We start from the raw sequence: 20,686 nt of genomic DNA, 5'->3' as shown, positions 1-20,686 counted from the left end.
TTTTGTTTTCTGTTTTTTTTTTTAATAGCTCCTCTGACCTTGACTTTGTAGGTGACTTGCTTCTGTATCATAAACATACTGTAATAAATTGCATGATACTTGCTTCTCCTGCTGATCACTGGGCTCAGGACAAGTTCTGTTATAGTATTCTTCAATATCTGCAAATATCTATTCAGTTTGAATAGGGATGTCTAAGGAATCTGCTCTGTAAGATTTTTATTTTATTTTTGCAGATTTTTGCCATTCACTGAAACAGATGCAGAGCAGGCACAATTTGCATTCCTTAATCAGTACCTTTCTAGACATGCAATATGTTCCAAAGAAGAGCAAACCCATGAAGAAAATGTAGACATTTAAAACATGTGCAAAAATATGCTTCAGTCAATGGGTGGCTGCATACAAAAAACATACACCTGATTTCAAAAATGTGCACATTTTTAACAACATGCAATCCACCCGCCCCTATGTATGGGTTTATTTGTTTTCCTTTTAAAAAAAGAAACATCTGCATGGAACTGGCGTGGAATGGATTTGGAATTACAAAAAAAGAAAGCCCATAGAAAAGGACTTGATAGATCTGGCCACCACTGTGTTGAAGACAACACACATGTACATACTGTACATAACACTGGGGAATGGTTCATGATAGCGATAATGATATATTATTATTATTATTATTATTTATTTATATAGCACCATCAATGTACATTATGTATATTAGTTCATATAAATATATACTACTCCACTGGAAAAGAAATATATGAGGCAAGGTAGCAAATTTGTCCCCTTTTCTTAGTCCCCAATCACTGGTTTGTTTTTGTTTTGTAATCTTGCTTAGTACTGGGGAAACCAGCATGTATTTTTGCCAAGTGATACAGATTTAGGAAAGAAGGAAGGATGCATGCAATGGATGGTACATAGAGCATCTATTACCCTAAATACAATATAATACATTAAACTAGTTAAAAGAGCATATAAAACTAATACAGTAATAAAATAACAATCACAGCATCTTAAAATTCTTAGGTTTATAATTCATCTGGGTAGGCCTGCCGGAAGAGACTAGTCTTTGAAAATGAAAGGAACCTCTCGTGCAAGCACTGAGTCATTACTGACTCTTGGAGGGACGCCAGCTTTTGCTGACATTTTCTTGGCAGGCTTTATAGTGGGGTGGTTTGCCATTGCCTTCCCCAGCCATTATTACCTTTTCCCCCGCTAAGTGGGTACTCATTTTACCAACGTCGGGAGGATGGAAGGCTGAGTTGACCCGAGCCGGCTGCCTGAAACCAGCTTCTGCTGGGAGTGGGGAGCGTTTCAGGCCATGGGGAGTTTCAGCTGCAGAAACTGCTGCTTTACCGCTCTGCGCCACACGAAACTAGTCTTTACAGCTGTCTTAAACTCAGAGAGAGTGTTAAGTTGACGAATCTCCTCTGGCAGGCCATTCTACAGTGTGGATGTTGGGGTTATGTAGTTCAATACTCAACCATGAGTAGTATGCTAAAACATATTTTATCTATTTATTCCCAGCATTTATATATGACCCAACAACAACCATTTTCTGGGTGGTTTATGAAGTTGCTTTATTCTGAATTGGACTCTTTGGTCTACTTTTTTCTGACTGGCAGAGGAATCCCTCAGTATGGGGGAATCGGGTTCTGAACTCAAGAGTCCCGGTGGCACCTGTGGAAGGCAATTATCAGAATTAAAATACTTTCCAACAGCAGAGCCTATATCAACAACAGGAAGTTGTCTATCCCATGCGGGGAGCAATATTCAAAGAGATAACTACAGAGAAGGCATAAAATTCAGATGTGGGTTTCCTTTCAGGTTGATCTTTAACTGTAAAGGTCAAACCTTTGCCATTAAAGTAGTTGAAGGGCAAGAATCTATTACATTTGGTTATTGATTCTGAAAGTTCTGAACCTTGCCAAGTATCAGACGCTGCCAAGAACATAAATCCATGGTTAATAATGAAAATAACTGACAACTTTTAAAGCCAGCTCTGTGCTGATACATACCCCATGGAAGCAGGTCTTGAAATGCTGCTGTCTATTTTATGTGTTCTTTCTTTGTTTTCTCAGTACTGTTAATATAAACCTGGGAGGCTTGAATGGAATAAAGGTTACTGTTAGCAGAACAGTATGAACTAAAAAATGTACATGTCTTAAGAAATCATCTTTAAAGATGAGCGCCAGTGGCTATTTGATCTCTCTTTAATGTAACTTTGATCTGCTGCAGTATCAAATAATCTAATAGAAAGGTCGGATTTGGATTAATATACTGCTGAAAGAAAATGAGAAAGCGTGTAATTGCAGAACAACTTCCTCGGTATCACATGTGGCATTTTCAGAATAAATTACGGTACCCTTTAAAATGTGTGCATGTATAACAGGTTGCAATGTTCTCTCCCTAGTAGTTAAAAGGAGAATTTGCCTCACACATTCCACCCTCATCCTGCTGAGTCACAAACTTAGGATAGAGATATTTATCTTATTTTTATTTTACAATATTTATATACTGCTCCCTATTCAAGAATTTTGGAGCAGTGAACAAATAGAATAAAAGAATAAAAACACATCAAAATAATTTTTTAAAAGAAACAAAACCATTCAGGGAAAGCTTCCTGGAACAACAGTGTTTTCAGGAGGTGCTGAAAAGAATACAAGGTGGGCACCTGCCTGGCCTTCAGAGGCAGGGAATTTCATATAACAGGGGGCCAACACACGGAAGACCCTTTCTCTGGTGGATTCCAATCAGTTCATAGGTACATGTGGAACCATCAGGAGCATGACCTCAATGACTGGGCAGGTTGATAGGGGTGAATGTGCTCTCTCAGTTATCCTGGTCTCAAGTTGTTTAGGGCTTTGTAGACTAGTACTAGAACCTTAAACTTGGCTTGGTAGTGAATAGCAGCCAGTGCACTTTCCTGGGCAATGCATGCTGGGAATGGGCAAATATAGTTTCCCCCCCCCCCTCTCTTAACATTAGAACATGGGCTCATCCAGCAATATTGATTGCCAGTATTTCTGGATGACTTCTGGAATTTATGGCCACAAGTTTTGGTGATGGCCATTGGTGCATATAGCTTTAAAATGGCAATTAAACAACTTCACAGAGGATAGTTCAATAAATAGCCATTGCCCATGATAGCTGAGTGGAATGCCTATATTTGGATGCAATTTAACACCAAATAACAGATGCTGGTGACAAACAAGAAATTGGCTATTGCTTCTCTGCCTTTTGGCTAAGATCAAGTGTACTATTGCCTACATACCATAAGATCATAAGAAGTGCCCTGATGCTGGATCAGGCCAAGGGTCCATCTAGTCCAGCACTCTGTTCACACAGTGCCCACCCAGCCATCGGCCAGGGACCAACAAGACAGGTCTTGGTGCAACAGCACCCTCCCACCCATGTTCCCCAGCAACTGGTGCACATAGGCTTACTGCCTCGAATACTGGAGATAGCACACAACCATCAGGGCTAGTAGCCATTGATAGCCTTTGCCTCCAGGAATTTATCCAACCCCCTTTTAAAGCCATCCAGATTGGTGGCCATCACTACATCTTGTGGTAGTGTGTTCCATAATTTAACACTGCACTGTGTGAAGAAGTACTTCCTTTTATTTGTCCTGGATCTCTCACCAATCAGCTTCATGGAATGACCCTGGGTTCTAGTATTTTGAGAGAGGGAGAAAAATGTCTCCCTGTCCACATTCTGCACACCATGCATAATTTTGTACACCTGTATCATGTCTCCCTTTAGTCTCCTTTTCCCCAAGCTAAACTTGTGCACCATACTTGTGCACTTCTTGGGATATCTGCAGGGGTGCTACTTACACATTGGCAAGAAAGAGGAAACAGATCACCCAAAAAAGAGGACACAGATGTGTATAAATGTTGCACATGCTGATATATGAATAGATGCAACTTCAGACATCATTGCTATAATGTATTTAAATAGAAACACAATAGAAACACCGTAGGATGGAAGAGTGTGACCGGGAAACCCGTGCACCTTCCTGTTCAGTTTGTTGTCCAGGTGCTGATGGTGGGCAGCTTCAAGGCCTCCTGTTCTTCCTGTGGTTCTTTCCCAGAAACCAGAGTTGGATTGGACCACTGGAGGCTAGTGGCTCCAATTTTGGAGGGGCTGTGATCCCATTCTGGGTTTTAATCAGGCCATAGCTAGACCTAAGGTTTATCCCTGGATCGTCCAGGGGTCAAACCTGTTCATCTAGGTGACACACAGGGGATCCAGTGCTCAGGCAGGGGCGAACCCTGGATGATCCCAGGATAAAAGTTTAGGTCTAGCTGTGGCCTCAGAACCAGCCAGAACTTTAAAGGAGCTCTCTGAGGTGCTGGGCCCTACTCGCTGAATACACACAGCACCTTGGATGGCTTCTTTAGAGTTCTGACTGAAATCCAGAATGGAATTATGGCCCCACTGAAGTTGGAGTCACCAGCCTCCACTGGATTGGGTCCATGGCCATCCGAGTTATCCCCCTAGCTAGTGCTGGAAAGAAGATGCTGACCTAAATGGACCATGAGTTTGATTCAGTGAGGGTATTCTAATGTGTTTCTATTCTTATTCTGTTCTTCTAACAAAGCACTGGACACAGTGATAAGCATATACATGAACTTGCATTCTCACACCTAGCAATGCCACTGGGAAACACAATGTTGTCCACATGTGTTCTTGAAGAATGTACTAAGCGAACAAGAGTTAAGGATGATCGTCAAGCAGAATAGCACATAAAATTCCAGAGAGTGTTCTTGATTGTGCTATTGCAATAATGGAATGAACAGCTTTGCCGTAGCCCCCATTTCTGTGAGTTTGATGGTTTCCCAAGGACAACTGGGTCAGGACTTGTTGTAAATTAATGTCCCTCAAGGGACTCATAATGAAGAGACTGTTAACTAATTATCAGTCTGTTTTGGAAGGCATTCATTTTTTAATTGACCTCAAACCTCTAAGGGAACAAAAGGTGTCTGAAGAAAGATGGGTTTTTTTCCTGTTGAGGACAAACAGATGAACTCACGCAGGGTAGAAAAAGAACTCATGGTTTCTTAGGGGCAGCAAGGGGAGGTGAAAGGGATGTGTTGGCTCATCTTCCCACAAATTTAGCACCCCCAAAGAATGGCTGCTTACATCTCGTGCACTGCAGAGAGATATTCATCGACTAATTTGGAGGAAATACTGCCTTTCAGCGGTGCCTTGTCTGAAAACATCCCTGTAGAATGGATTTGAATCATTGCATGTTTGAGTTTGAGTTTAAGTAGAAAAGTTGAACTGTGCAATTTAAATGCCAGATGCAATTTCAGCAAGTCGAAGCGCTGCTTTGTTATGCCGTACAGAGGAGATAATTGCCAAGCCAGAAGGAGAGCCCTGTTCGTTGGGACCAATTTTTGGTCCAGTGAAGTAATATTTCAATTTTCTTCATTTGAATATTGGCTAGAATGCTAAATCAAATGTTTCTGGTTTGTTAGCATGCAGCAGTGTGTGTGTGTGTTTCAAGGTTTGAAAGCCATTATAGCGCATGATGTTGTTCTTAAATTCCCATTGGTGTTGACAGGGAAATCTGAAGAAACCCCAAAATCCTTCTCTCTGATATGGAAAAAGTACACAAACACACAGAATCTCTGACACTCCCCCCCCTCACTTGCTCTTGAATAGAAGACAAACAGAAAAGCCTCTTGACCAGCTGTTCAAGGCTGTCTTGAACTCTGCGCCTAAGCACTGGCTCCCTATCTGCCATGGTCAAATGTTGCTTTTCCTATAACATATCTGAAAGCCTTGTGTTTCGGAACCAGGCTCTGTATCACACAGACATGAAGGTGCATCGTTTCTCTGTTTATCACCTTGAGTCCCCCTGACTGGTCGTTGAAAGTACTCAGAGAAGGCTCAGGAAACTTTCCAAGCACCCTTGGGTGGGGGCTTATCAGGAACAGAATGCAACATTTGTACCGGTCATAGGCTGCCAAAATATGGTATTGTTTATTTAAGAATGGTTTCATTTATGGAACATGTATGGGACTTGTGATAAGTCACGGGAGGGAGGAGGAGGGAAAAGTATGATTTCATCAGAGCAACTTTGAAAGTATAAAAGTATGTTGTGTGTGGATGATGGGCAGAGTTCTGCCTTCGGCTTGCTGGAGCTGGGATTTCTCCTACACGTGTAGTTCTGAATAAAAGCCTTTGCATCTGGACCTGCCTAGACTCCCTTCTCTTCCCTACTGGATCGGGGAATTTCCCTAACAATCTGGCTTCTTCAGATTTCCCTGTCAGTGTTATGACTTCTGCCTTACGGTATGTCTAAAGAGAAAAAGATTGGGGGCATCACTTCAAAATTGGTTTTCCTGTGGTGTTGAAGTGAGCAATCCCATGATAGTGTTGCAATCGACACTGTTGCCTTTATTTTGGACAGTGGAAAAAGTTAGTGTTGTATGGAAGGCTGCCTTCAGCTCTGGTGGCACTAAGTCCTGGAGGTGTAATAGCAGTCTGACCTTTCCATGCACAATAGAAGCATGCTGAAAATAGCCAGGAGCAATTGTTGTTTCTTTTAAGAAATATACCGTTAATGTGTTTTTATTCTGTTTTATTCTTATTTTATTTTGTCCACTGCTCTGAAAGTCTGAAGGAGGAGCAGTATATAAATATTGTAAATAAATTAATTAGAGGCAAGAGCAGGAGCCCCTTGATCTGCTGTCTCTTTGGTGAGCTACTCAATGATGTAGAGTGATGGCTTATTCACCCATCGAAATGCCTTCCAAGTATTGGCCCGTGGGAATAGCAGACAGACACCTTCTGAGACTCTCCTGAACTTACATACAGGGCCAGTGTCAAGAGTAGACATGGTTGGGCACCTTCTGAGCATCCATACCCCAGTAGGGACCGACTGACAAAAGCCCTCTGGAGTTGCTCCTGTGCTCCACCATTGCAACATGCTTGTTCACCTCCTGCCCCTCATTCTGATGCAGATGCTGGTGATGTCGAGACAGAAGAGCAGTAGATGTCGCTGCCTACTTGCTCCCTGGATCTCTGCCTGTCAATCAAGAAGCTAGTGGCACTGATGAGAAAGAGGGGGAGGAGCAACAGCAGCTGCTGACAATGGTGGTGAGAAAGTAGATTCACCGGAGGAGAGGGCCATCAAAGATGGCTTTCCCGAGAGCCTTCCCAAACCTGCTCATCTATGACGTATTCATTTATTCATTATAAACTAGGGTAAAACACACACTGTTACAATCCAGATAACAAAACATTTCGCTTGCCTTTCATCCTGTAGCTTTGAGATGTCGCAACTCATGACTGCCGGATGTGGTGAGTAGGTTTATTAGTTCTTGGTGCTGCAAAACTGCAGTAAAATAGCTTGGACTCAGCACAGGGTGCCGGCATGAAGCATTCTGCCATAGCTGCAGTACTAAGGCTGAAAAATGTGCAATGCCAACTACCGGTCCTTGCCAGCATCCCCACCTATTCCTTATTTGCCTGCTTTCACTCCCTCCCTACTCATCCTGCCTAGATCTCCTGCAAGTTTTTCCACTAAATGTTCTTCTAGCTTTTCTCTGTACTCCTGGTCGCTGACATGCAGTGCTGGCAGAAATACCAGATCTTGTTTATTCCAGCCCCCATGCTTTTCCAGTGAAACTGTAGGGCAGTGTTTTGCCCTCTAAGAACATATTGCTTATGCACAACTATTTCTCTCCATACAATTCAAGTTGCCTCTGGATATCGTTCTTTGACATGACCTAGGCATATTAGCCATGACTTAACATACGAACATATTCTTCCATTAAGGAAAAGCAAACAGTTTTTCATTTGATAAGGAACACTTAATTGTGTCAGACAGAGTCTTATAAAACGGCTCCCTCCTCAGTGCAAGCTAGTATAGAGAGTTAGTGCTGATGATTACAACAAGGGCTCCATCAAATCATATCAGGAGTGCAATAAAGATCTCAAATACTGCTTACGGTGCCTTGATTCTTGCAAACAATTGTAAGAATGCATAAGGTTGGATCCAGATTTATCGAGTCAATAGAGCAGTGCCTTCTGTTTCTCTGAATTCCACCTACTGACCCTAGGGACTGTGAGATTGAAAACACACTGTCCTTGGCTAGATATACTCTAATGCTTTGTATCAGTACTGAAGTGCACTGATAACCATCAGGGCATATTATGCATCTCATATACTGGTTTCCTAGTGTTGTTTCCTGCTTTTTATTTAGTGGTGGGCGAACTCACCTGTGCTCACCTTGCTGCCTGCCCCCACTAACCAGGCTGCGTGAACCTCAGGCTGCCATTGATGCAGGATGGGGAAGTGTGTGATTTTGGTGCACGGGCGGGCAGCTGCTGTGCCCTTGCTAGGGCCTTGCAAGCACTCCGGTGGGGGGGGGGGCTGTGCTCATGTCAGGAGGGTCTGGGGGTGCTGGACGTGGGGTGGGTGTGTCCAGTTGGGTGCTTGCAGCATCCATATTCCATATTATCCTTAATACCGCAACCTATGTCATTGTGGTTGCTACGGGGTATAAATGTGCAACATGACCATGATAGGATCGTATCGATATAATACAAGGTGTAGATCTGGTCCAGGTCTACATTTATGTCCAGCCACCTTTCACCCTGGTCTGGGTCTAACGCTTGTCCAAGCTAACACACATCATCCACTCCCTCTCAAAAAGATAGTCATGCAGGCTACCTTACAGATAGCCAATGCTTAAGAGACCTGATGCAAAGATGCTTGTAAATGTGACTTCAAATGTTTGACGTAAATATGTGGGAAACTCTGGCAAGCAACGGGAACATCACAGACTCTGAGCTGGCATTTATTATAAGAAATGTATATGACATTAAATCCCCTATAACTTCGGAACAAGTGTGATTCTGAGAAGACAACTGCCAGTTATGACATTTCTACTGAATAAACAATCAGCAAAAGAAATGTAAACCAGAATCCTAAACCAAGAGTAGTCTTAAAATATTCAATAGGGTGCAATCAAAGCATATTCTTTGAAATATATCTATGGACTGAGTTAAATTGTTCCTATTTATATACAAATAATTTATGCACACAAAACATAAGGATGCAATTTTAAACCCACTTAATTTGGAATTGATGTTGATGGGGTTTTATCTTTCAAGTCAGTGTGATTAGAACTGCAATGGGCTCCATCACACCAGTGTTTTATTGCATTCTCGTCATGCCTGGTTTGCCATTTTGCAGCACGGTACTAACATGATGTTGTGCCTGTCCTGTAGTCACCCTGCCTCTTCTCCTCCATTTTCTGTGTTTTCCTAAGGTGGGGAAAGTCTTGTTTATTTCCTCCATGTGGGATTAAAGGGCCCTTCCCCCCCTGTGTATTGCTGTCCTCACATTATGTTTGGGGCACATGCTTTGAAGGGAGGTCTTGCTGACAAAAGAGGAGGGCGAGGAGGTTCTCCTCCTGTCAAATGAACAGGCTTGTGCTGACTCAGTTGAATGGACTTTTGCTGCTCCAACCCCACCCTTATTGCCCGCAGAAATGGCACCCAGCTGATGAAATGTTAAATCGCTGAAACGCTAGGCAGCCAAGTCAGAGCGAGTGGGGAGGGAAGGCGCCCACTCATAACAATGTCCATGAGCGACAAGACCCAATGAATTGGAGGAAGAAGGGGTGGGGTGGGACAGAGTGGGACAGCAAACAAACAAAAGGAGATTTCACCGGTACAGTGGCGATACTAACAAACACACGTGAAAGGGACCATTAGCGTGACACGCTAATGAAACACAGGTGGAAATAGTGGAGGCAAGCAAGGAAAAAAAGCAGATGTGATGGAGCCCAATGTCTGGTGCTCTGGCTTTGCAGACCCCGGCATCTCCAAAGATGGGTAAACTTTATGGGGATTAAGCACTGCATTCCCTTGGGAGGAAATAGTCTGGAGGGTATATATTTGTAGAGGTCAGGGCCAAATCCAAACATCAATAGGATTAAAGTAAAAAAGTAGTGACTGCCTGTCCCGGCTTCTGCCCTCCTCCCTGCAAGTAGCCAGGCCAGGAGGAATCGGGGGTGGGTGGTGGAGCAGGAGCGGGGCGGGGTTGTTTGTTTATTTTTACTTACCTGTACCTTTAAAAAAAAAGGGCCGCCTCCGCTCATGTGACGTCCCTCCTCCCTTCCCAGATGTTGTGCTGGCCATGGGGACATGGGGGATGATCCCGGCAGGAGGTAAGTCTGGGATCGCCCCCCCTCACTCTACGCCTGTATGGTGCAGAAAGGGCCTAGGTGTCCTTACGCAAATTACTCTCATTCTGGCTTTCCTCTAGATTGTTCTGAGGTTAAAATGCTGGCAGTGAAGCAGTAAAAAATGGAAACAGAAAGGCTGCTGAGGGTGGTAACAACCACCCAACATTGGATTTGGATCTTAAAATAAATTAGCTTAAGGAAGTTCAAGTAAAGTTTCTTGCCCCTTGAGCCATCTCACATTTTTCAGGAGAAACCCATGGCGTTGTGGAGTGGCTTTTTTGTTTTTTTAGGTGGCAGCAGGGAGGAGGAGGGGATAGGAAACTTCCCTTCCGTAAATTTCCTTAAGTGAACTGAGGATCCAGCCAATGTGGGCATTTAGCATTGTCCATTCTTGCATTTCACAAAGAATGTCAGAAATGGTCATATCATTATTCTCACAGTTATGGCACTGGTTTAATAACCTCAGGTGGCATAGCATAAATTATAGAGTTTATGATTGGCTACTAGCTAGGGTTAGGGCAGTAGCTATCAAAAAATTGAGTACATCATAAAAATATGATTCTTGTAATTTTAAAATTTATGTCGCACATCATAAGAAATTCAGATAAGTTTGTACGATTAAATTTTACTACAACAAGGGTGCCATTATCATTAATGACTGTGGTCAGAGCTTCAGTAAGATTTCAGATGTGGGAGAAATAAAAGGCTAATTTTATATTTTGACTATTCTTCTAGAAAATGACTCACTATTTTAAATTTCATGTTATCAGGCCTGGCACTACCATGATGCATACTTGGGCAGGTTCTTGGGGCCAAGGACTCTGGAAGGATCCACCCATAACATGTACCTTGGGTCCTATTTTTTAACATTTTTATCTTTAAACATTTACCCTGGCACTGAACAACATCCCTTGGCCCACTTCATTATTCTTTTTAACCTTTCAGTTCTTGGATAGCTCCTTTAGAGTTCTGGCCGGTTCTGACTGAACCCCAGAATGGATTCACAACCCCAAAATTCCAGCAACCAGTGGCGGAGGGTGCTTCAGAACTGAACGGTTTCCATTCACCATCTTGATTTTTCCCTCGGTGCCCAGGAAATTGTGTCACTCCAGAGTATTTTGGTGGTGGGAAGGGTGGCTGTTGCCACAAAAACATGGCAGTTACCATGCTTTTGGGATGGGCCGCTTCCATGATTTTGTAGCATCAGCCATCATCACTTTCCCACATGCACACAGCCACACAAAACATGAGTGATACAATTTCCAGGGCACAGGGTGGAGATTCAAGATGGTAGCTGGAAGCAACTTAGTGCTTTAGTACTGGAAAATAAAGATTTGTATCCCCCACCTTCCATCTGGTCAGCCATTATCTGGGGGTGGCGGGCAGATTGCTATTATCCTGGTGCTATTAGAAGTACCGAAACAGCAATCTCTGCAATCCTAATTTTATCTCCCTGCAACAATCATTAGGATCACTGGGCAGGGGAGGTTAGGGTCTCTCTTCTAGCTTCATCCCACATACCTGTTTCCCTCGAATTATCCCCTACAGCGTTTAGCTGTCGTTGTTGTTGTTGCTTGCTAAATCACACCCCGAGCGGCAGCGCTCATAAAATCCTTTGCATACCAGGAAATGGGTTTATAGGGGAAAATGTAAAAAATCATTAAAAAATCAACAGATGGCCCAATCTGATTCAAATTTGGTATACTTAAACCTCTCCTTAATATCTATTACTGTGCCAATTTTGATGTCTTTATCTTTAAAACTTACGCAGATGTAAGCATTTGTTTAATTTTTCTTTAAACATAACAAATCCTGCTCCTGCACCCCCAGTGGCTGCTCGGAAAACAACAAACGATTCGCTCCAAAAGTAGTACCAAAATAGGTTGGGTCTTTTGCCTTTGAAGCACAATTAAAGCAGGATGCATGGGACTACTTCACAATAAAAACAGATTATAAACTGGAAAACTTCGGAGTCCTTTGCATGCAATTCGCAGTGATTGCACAGTATAACCCTGGGGTGATAAAGCTCTTCATCCCAGCATTCCTCATCCAGGTCACATGGTTTCCTCAGTGTTTATAGCAGCAGGGAAACCATGATCTTGACAAGGATCAGTGTGGGTGCGAGAGGGTAAAGCCTTTCCCCCAGTGATTCTGATGGAGATCACTGGTCAGGGGAGTGTGTGTGTGCACATATATGAGAGAGAGAGAGAATGAAAGTACTTGAGGGAGTGTTTGGAAATGTGAGCATGAGTGTGTGCATGTGCACGCACGTGCATGAGTGTGTCATTGGCAGGTGGGATAATGGGGGCTTGGCTGTGTTCTATCAGACTGTTCTGGCCAAACAAGTGGACATCAGGGGCAAAACACAGCCTAAGTTCTAATTTCTTATTGGGGTGAGGGGTACAGATTGCACCAGGTTTCTGAAAAGGTGGCCCAGTTTGCCTTCACAGCAGCAATTTTAAGGAGAGAAATTTGCGATAAGCTGATCTGTATTGATGAGTAAGCCACTACATTTGGGTTTTAACATTATTTTAAACTGATGTGTATTTTACTTTGGTTTCTGTGTGTCCTGTTTCTCTGTAATGGCTTTTGCTGCACAAATAAATTTGTATTATTGTAGAGTAGACCCATTAGTCATGACTAACATAAGTCCATTTCTATGGACCTACTCTAAGTAGGACCTAGGCTGGGTTTTATCCCGGATATCCACTTTTCTTTTCTTTTTTGGCCAGAACAATCGGATAGAACACATTTATTTCAATGTGTCTCATCTCTTTCATTTCACTGTGTCTACTGAGTAGTGCTTATGTTGGATTTAACACCAGCTTGAAAGACCTCTTTGAGCTACCACTCAGCCAAGTTTGTAGATCAGCCTTGATGTCTGGCCTGAGCTACTCAGAGACCTCTTTTCCTGCTTTTTCCTGGTGGGAGGGTTGTTGCCGAATCACCCTCCCTCCTCCATTATCTGAGTTTGACTATAGAACGAGTGTGCTCGTATAAGCTGCACTTCTATGCTGCCTGCATTCCAGTTATGTGGGATTCTTCCAAATTCAACTGTAAAGCTTTGCCAATATGGAGCAAGTGCAGACAGGTGTGAGATTACAGCTGTAATAAAAACTGGAATTGAGCACTAGTTGTTGAATTTGTAGCAGGTGATTGGCTTGATTTATATAATACGGGCCACGAAAAGAGAGAGACGTAAGTTAGAATCTTTAGTCTGAAGCACTGTGGTTCAGTGAGTTGTAGTAGGTCACTGTGAACTGCAGAATTAATTCTTGTTTGTGTCTGGCATAGTGCTGGCACAGCATAACTTAACGCAGTCAAGCTTTTCTGTGGAGACACCCTTCATGGGCAAGGGAAAGGCAGTCAGCTCTATCTGATGCCCCTTAAGCCATATAATATTTGCTGTAACTGCTGTAAGAATGTAAAAGTGTGTGGAGTTTTCCATGGTAAAGAAGCAGCAGGTTTGTGGTTGCCTGTAAAGTGATTAAGGTTTGTAAATATCCAGATCAATAATTAGCTGCCATTTTAGAACAACACATTGCACAAGAAAATGAGCTGGATTGGAGAAATTAAGGGGAAAGTGATACAAATGTAGTTTGATCAGGGAGGGATCACGGTGTTAATGAAGAAGCCTCGTGTAAGATTGCCCATAATAATTCACTGCTGTAGGGAACCCGTGGAATTTAACGAGTAATTGTGATTTACAACCAAGTACTGTAGACGGAGGGATCTTGAATCCAAATACTGGAGTTATTTGTTACCGTGTTGCATATCTTATACCTAACATTTTGATACTACATTAGTACAGCCTAGCTAGTTCCAATGTTATTTTGCACATGCCAGACCAACAAGAGCTTGCTCCCTGCCTTCAGCGAACTTGATAGTTCTACACAGTTTATTAAACCAAGGATTTTAAGATGTCTTGATTTTTGTTTTGATATTTTATTGGTTTTCTATGCTCTTTTAATTAATTTTATATATTTGATTTATATTGTATTGTACAAATGTTGTTCCCCGCCTCAATCCAATGAGAGAGACGGGTAAGAAATAAATAATTTTTTATTATTATTATTATTATTATTATTATTATTATTATTATTATTATCTGCTTTCACAGGGCCTATGGTGATGTTCCCACATCCCGATAGAACATTTACAAACTGGTCACTAAATCTCTGAAAACATGTGCAGCCAATGCATTGAGGTAGACATCAACATCATGCTCACTGGCCCTGCTGACTGTGTACACAGAACTCATATATACACTCCTTGTACACACATAGTGCTCTATACAGTTTGGGGATGGGGCCAGTGAGTGTGTCACCAATTTCCCCCTCTCCATATTGATTGTTCCTCGTTTAAGAAGGTCTGCACAGGAATTTCATGTCATCTGCTTTGATACTTAGCACCCACAGAACTATTAGACAGTTTTGCCTACCAATGTAGGCTGTTTAATATGTTTGTTGCTGATCAATTATTCAACTGAGATCACCTTAAATAGGAGGAGGGCTTGCTCCGCCGTGGCACCCCGGCTGTGGAACGAGCTCCCCAAAGAGGTCCGCCTGGTGCCTACACTGTATTCTTTTCGTCGCCAGCTGAAGACCTTTTTATTTTCTCAGTATTTTAACATCTAAATTTAAACTTGGCTGTTTTAATTCTGTATTTTAATCCTATATCAGTTTCTGCTGTGTGGTTTTATCCTGGTTGTGCTTTTTATATTGTATTTTGTATTTGGGTTTTTAGATTGTTGGATGTTTTATTATGTTCTTAATGGGTTTAGTTTTTGTGAACCGCCCAGAGAGCTTCGGCTATTGGGCGGTATAAAAATGTAATAAATAAATAAATAAATAATAATAAAAAATCAATATGGGGAGGTGTTCTTAAATTATATGCATAGTAATGTGCTGCATTGAAAAACCCCAGGGCAGGCCAGCTTGACACATCCTTTTTATTTTATTATTTTAATTATTATTATTTTGTATATGACTATTTATTTATCCAATTTTTGTTTGATGGTTTTATTTATAGACATGGAATCTTTACTCTTTTAATACAGGACAGGGTGAAGAAAGGAGGTGGAAAACTGATGGAGAGGAAATGGGGGCAGGCGAGCATGAAGGGGGGGAGAGTTTGTTGTTTGTTCACATTCTCCAGTAGAATCCAATCTAATAAACTGTTAATAACAACAAAGCCAGCACCACTTTTCTACTGTAGACGGTACAATGATTATCTGGAGTTGCATTGATCCATCTTCAGGCTGCAATTTGGAGTGAAGTGTTGTCAGTATTGATGATGCCCAGCTCTGTTTCTCTTTGACAACTGAGTCAAGTGAATCTGTGAAGGTGCTGAACCATTGCCTGGATGTGGCCATGGGTTGTATGAGAGCTAAATCCTGACGCAATAGAAGCATTGCGTAACTATTTTTTTAGGGCAGGGAATCAGTGTTCAACCTGTTCTGGATGGGGATGTGCTGCCCCTTAAAGAACAAATAGGCAGTTCCAGAGTACTCCTTGATCCACATTGTTGCCAGAGGCCCAGGTGGCCTCAGTGGCATGGAGCACCTTCAGCTAGTTGACCAACTGTACCAGCTTCAGCTAGTTGACCAACTGTAGCCATTCCTGGACAGTGTAGCTTGCCTACAGTGACCCACAACCAACCTTCCAATGGGATTATTCTAAAGTGTTACATGTGTGGCTGACTCAGGAGTTTAAATTGGTTCAGAATTCAGCAGACTAGGTGGAGCCATATCACACCAGTTCTTAAAGAATTACATTGGCTGCCTCTTCATTTCTCAGCCTAGTTCAATGTGTAGTGTTTACTTTTACAGCCTTAAATGGCACGGGACCCAAATATTTGGAGGAGCCCCACCTCCCAAACCATCCTGCCCATGTATTAAGTTTTTCATATCAGCACTTTCTTCAGGTAATATCAGGTGGTGAAGTGTGTTATGTCTGTACAAATTAGAGGGCCTTTTTAGTGGTGACACCCTCCCTAAAGAAGCCGACATTACTATATTATTGGTGCCAGATCAAAGTAGTACCAATACTGCTAATCAATAGCACCATGTTCTCAGTATGACTACTGAATGAGATTATAGAGTTCTAAATACACCTTCCATCTGAAAAAGTTAGCCATTCCCTATTGTATAAGCCCCTGGATTATCGTTTTGCTCTAAAAGAGCCTGCAGAGATTTGAATCATCCTGGGTATTTACATTGGCAAGCAAAGTATTTACATTGGCATGTGAATAGTCTGTGTCACTGGGGCAAGTACTTCGTTACATTTCTCAGGAGGGACAATGGAATTCTCTCCTCCTTGCAAGCCAAGCTAAATAATTCTGACAACCGGAGAACAGCACCAATTGGAAATTCACAGTTCATGTAATAACCAAGCATTTTAATTTCATGAGCTAAAGAACTGGCTTCCACTTGCAGATTACACTGAAGGAAGCAATCCTGTCAAAAGCATTGGCATGGTGCATCGAGAGATAAATCTCCAGAATTATTTTTTTAAAAAAAATCATTACCTTTTTCATTGCATCATTTTGGGTACAGCATAAACATTAATTAAACATTTCATTGCATTCTTCCTCACAATGATGTGTTTGGCATGTCTAACAAGAAATCAGCTGTTGTCTATGCAGAATGTGTGACAGCTAACGTTGCCATTAAAAGGCACTGGGTGAAGCCGGAAAGAGCTGTATAGCAGCATTTAAGCTTATATATGGACAAACAGAAATGGTCATCCTCAACTCCTCCCTGGGCCAATTCTTCCTTCTTAAAGTTATTATTATTATTATTATTATTATTTATTTATTTATTTATTTATTTATTTATTTATTTATATAGCACCATCAATGTACATGGTGCTGTACAGATAACACAGTAAATAGCAAGACCCTGCCGCATAGGCTTACAATCTAATAAGTTGTAGTAAACAATAAAGAGGGAAGGAGAATGTAAACAGGCACAGGGAATGTAAACAGGCGCCGGGTAGGGTGAAGCTAACAGTGTAGAGTCAGAACAAACTCAATATTTGAAGGCTATAGGGAAAAGAAAAGTTTTTAGCTGAGTTTTAAAAGCAGTGATTGAGTTTGTAGTTCTCAAGTGTTCTGGAAGAGCGTTCCAGACGTAAGGGACAGCAGAAGAAAAAGGACGAAGCCGAGTAAGGGAAGTGGAGGTCCTTGGGCAGGCGAGAAGCATGGCATCAGAGGAGCGGAGAGCACGAGCGGGGCGATAGTGTGAGATGAGAGATGAGAAAGTATGTTAAGGCTACAAAAGAAATATTTCTCACAACTGAAACTTTGGCAGAACATAAGCGCCATGCTGGATCAGACCAAGGGTCTATCGAGTCCAGCACTGTGTTCACAGAGTGGCCAACCAGCTGTTGACCAGAGACCAACAAAGCAGGACATGGTGCAACAGCACCCTCCCACCCATATTCCCCAGCAACTGGTGCACACAGACTTACTGCTTCGAATACTGGAGATAGCACACAACCATCAGGTCTAGTAGCCATTGATAGCCTTCTCCAGAAATTTATCCACCCCCCTTTGAAAGCCATCCATGCAAAGCTGTACAGAACTTCAGGCCCAAATCCAACCCTTCTAGGATCCCAGTCCAGCTCTCTGGGGTTCCTCAGGTAGCCATGCTCCCTTTTACTGGCCACACCCTTTCTGCTTACTAATCATATGGTGGATTTCTGGCTTTTGCATTTTCCCCTCTCCATTCTAGAAGGTTGGAATGGCTCTCCTAAAACTTAGTTACTGTCAATAACAGATTTAAGCTAACATATGATGGCATTTTTGGTGGTTTGACCCCACCCCTTTTGCCTTGGGCCCTGCCCACCATAGGAATGTGGGCCTTGAAAGCTTGTCCTCTGGCTGAAAGAGGTTCCCCACCCCAACAGTACAGTGAATGTATGTAGGAGAGGGTGGGATGGGATGTCATCATCTCTGTGTTAGCCCGTTCTCTGCCTCTGTGGGTGTTCAGCATCCCTTGTGCAGGAGCCTTCACTTGTGCAAACAGTATGCACCTAGGCAAGGCAACATGGAACCAGCGACCCAGGAGTGCTTTTGTGATGACAGCAGAGCCACGGATGTTAGAGTTGAATTTGGCCTCTGTTCGTTAAGTTTAAGCAAATGGCTTCCTGTGATTCTTTTTTAATGCATTCACTTGTGTTGAAAAGAGGTCTTCCTTAGGACTCAATATAGACTTCAGTTAAGTCTTGTCTTCCGAGTTACTGAAGTTTATGAAAAATATAGTTCAGATTCTCGCTCCTTGACTAAGGATGATGCCCAGTCTCAAAGTCAGACAAGACTACCTAAAGGAAAATGAAATCTATGTATGGTAGATTGTTTAAAATGGCCCCGTTCAGACAATATGCTAAACCAGGCTGCTTAACCACAAAATGGTTCATGGAATGCATGCATTTCATGAACCATTTTGTGGTTAAGCAGTATGGTTTAGCATGTTGGCTGAACAGGGCCAATGCCTCGCTTTTCATGGGGTTGAGCAAATCCTGAAGGGATTCACATACCCCTAAACATTGAGTGGATTAAAACAACCAAGAGGTTCATCACTTGGATTGCTCTATAGCTGAAGTCATTAAAGGAGGGTGTCTGCCCATGCAAAACCTCATCTCCGCCAGATTCCTTCATACTGTTTCTCCTAAACATTTGCATCTGGTTGCAATGACTATTTGAGTTAGTGCGCTAGTACATATGGATGCACTACATATATGGCTTTAAAGCCAACACTGTGTGTTCTAAGTAGCTGCCACTCATAATCATCTTTTCTCATATCAAGTGTGCCCTTTCCTTATATGGTCCTTACTACTAAACTATCTACATCACAGTACTCTTGCCTGATAGAATCTGTCCCTTGGCTTGTGTCCTTTATTGCATGCTGCTTAATTCCAGTTGTTATCCTGAATGCGTGAAGTCTTGTTTGTTTATTTATTAGCTTTATATACTGCTGAACAAATTTAAAGAAATCTTCATGTAGTTGTTACTAGATGCGCTTTTATTTTGTTCCTTCAGTCACCGCTCCCAAATGTTCATTCCTTCTGCCATCTCTCTCTACTATCTAACAGTGGAATGTAAGCTCCCAGGGGCAAGGAACTCTCTATTTTCAGCTGGACTATCTTGCAAAAGGCCATTTACCCTACTGGAGTTGTACTGATGAAGATCATTTAGCCAGCCTTGGTTCCCTTTTCTTCCATGCAACGTTTCTGACTGTCTCCATTTCTGGTGACAACTGTGATCTTCTTTACCTGTTTCTTTCTGATTCACATGAGGGGTGACATGGATCTCCTAACTAAATGAAGACTGCAAATCTTCCATGGTGAAGCTTTTTTGCGTGGAGGGCATATTTGTATGTCAGGAAATATATAAAACATAAGAAAGAAAGAAAGAAAGAAAGAAAGAAAGAAAGAAAGATTAATACACTTGGTCCCCGTCTTGACGGCCTCGGATCTGCACCCTGAGGCTCCAGGATCCTGAATTGGTGCTCCTTCCCAGCATCTGCTGGCTGCCATGTTCCTTCCCCCACCCCAGTGCTTGTCCTGGCAACAACAGCTGACTCCATGCTGCCCTGTTCCTCCCCGTTTCTTTAAAATGTATTAGGGCTCATCTACACCAAGCAGGATATTCCACTATGAAAGCAGTATGAAAGTGGGATATAAAAAGCAGGAGCCACACTACTGCTTTATAGTGGTATTGAAGTGCACTGACAACAGTTTGGGCCCATTGACACATACCATATACCGCTTTCTTACTGCTTTCATAGTGCAATATCCTGCTTGGTGTAGATGTGTCCTGGGCCCCAACAGTTCTCAGTGCACTTCAGTATCACTATAAAGCAGTAGTGAAGATTCTGCAGTGCACTTCAATAGTGCTATAAAGAAGTTGTGTGGCTTCTGCCTTTTATATATGCCTTTTATATACTGCTTTCATAGTGGAATAGCCTGCTTGGTGTGGATGAGACCTTAGCGTGGAGCCTGGAGCTCCCAGTCTGCTCCCTTCCTCCTTTAATTTTTTTTTCTTAAAAAGGCTCTGCAGAGGCATGGACCCTGGCTCCGAGCTAAAATTATTTGGGTAAGTACCCAACATTTTTAGCATGGAGCTTTGGGGCTTTGCCCCTGGATCCCTTCGGAGCGGTGGCTGCATCATGTAGATCACCTGCCACCACTCCAAAGCTAACCCAGGGTAAAACGCCCGTGTAGACGAGCCCCTGTTTGCTCTTAAAAGTTCTTTGGATGAAGAACAGCTCAAGATCCTTCCAGTGATGCACATGCCATAATCTCTTTGGTTGGAGACATGATTGGCCATGTGGTATCGTAGTGACTGTATCATTTCAAAGAAGAGTGATGGCTTAGAAGTGCATGGAAAGCAATTTACTTCAGTTCAGTCCGATACTGACTTGACAGTAGATATGGATGGGCGTGTAGACTTTGAATGCCTTCCTTTAC

At 42.4% G+C, this 20,686-nt stretch overlaps 1 protein-coding gene across 1 annotated transcript in view; it reads left to right on the top strand.

Moving 5' to 3' along the window:
- Positions 1 to 20,686, top strand: part of GPC6 (glypican 6) — a 912,081-nt gene that overhangs the window by 226,237 nt on the left and 665,158 nt on the right. The window lies entirely within an intron of this gene.

The sequence above is a fragment of the Elgaria multicarinata genome, chromosome 5, assembly GCF_023053635.1.
Source record: "Elgaria multicarinata webbii isolate HBS135686 ecotype San Diego chromosome 5, rElgMul1.1.pri, whole genome shotgun sequence".
NCBI lineage: Eukaryota > Metazoa > Chordata > Lepidosauria > Squamata > Anguidae > Elgaria > Elgaria multicarinata.
Note: the sequence above shows the minus strand (reverse complement) of the source record. Positions and strands in the feature narration are given on the sequence as shown.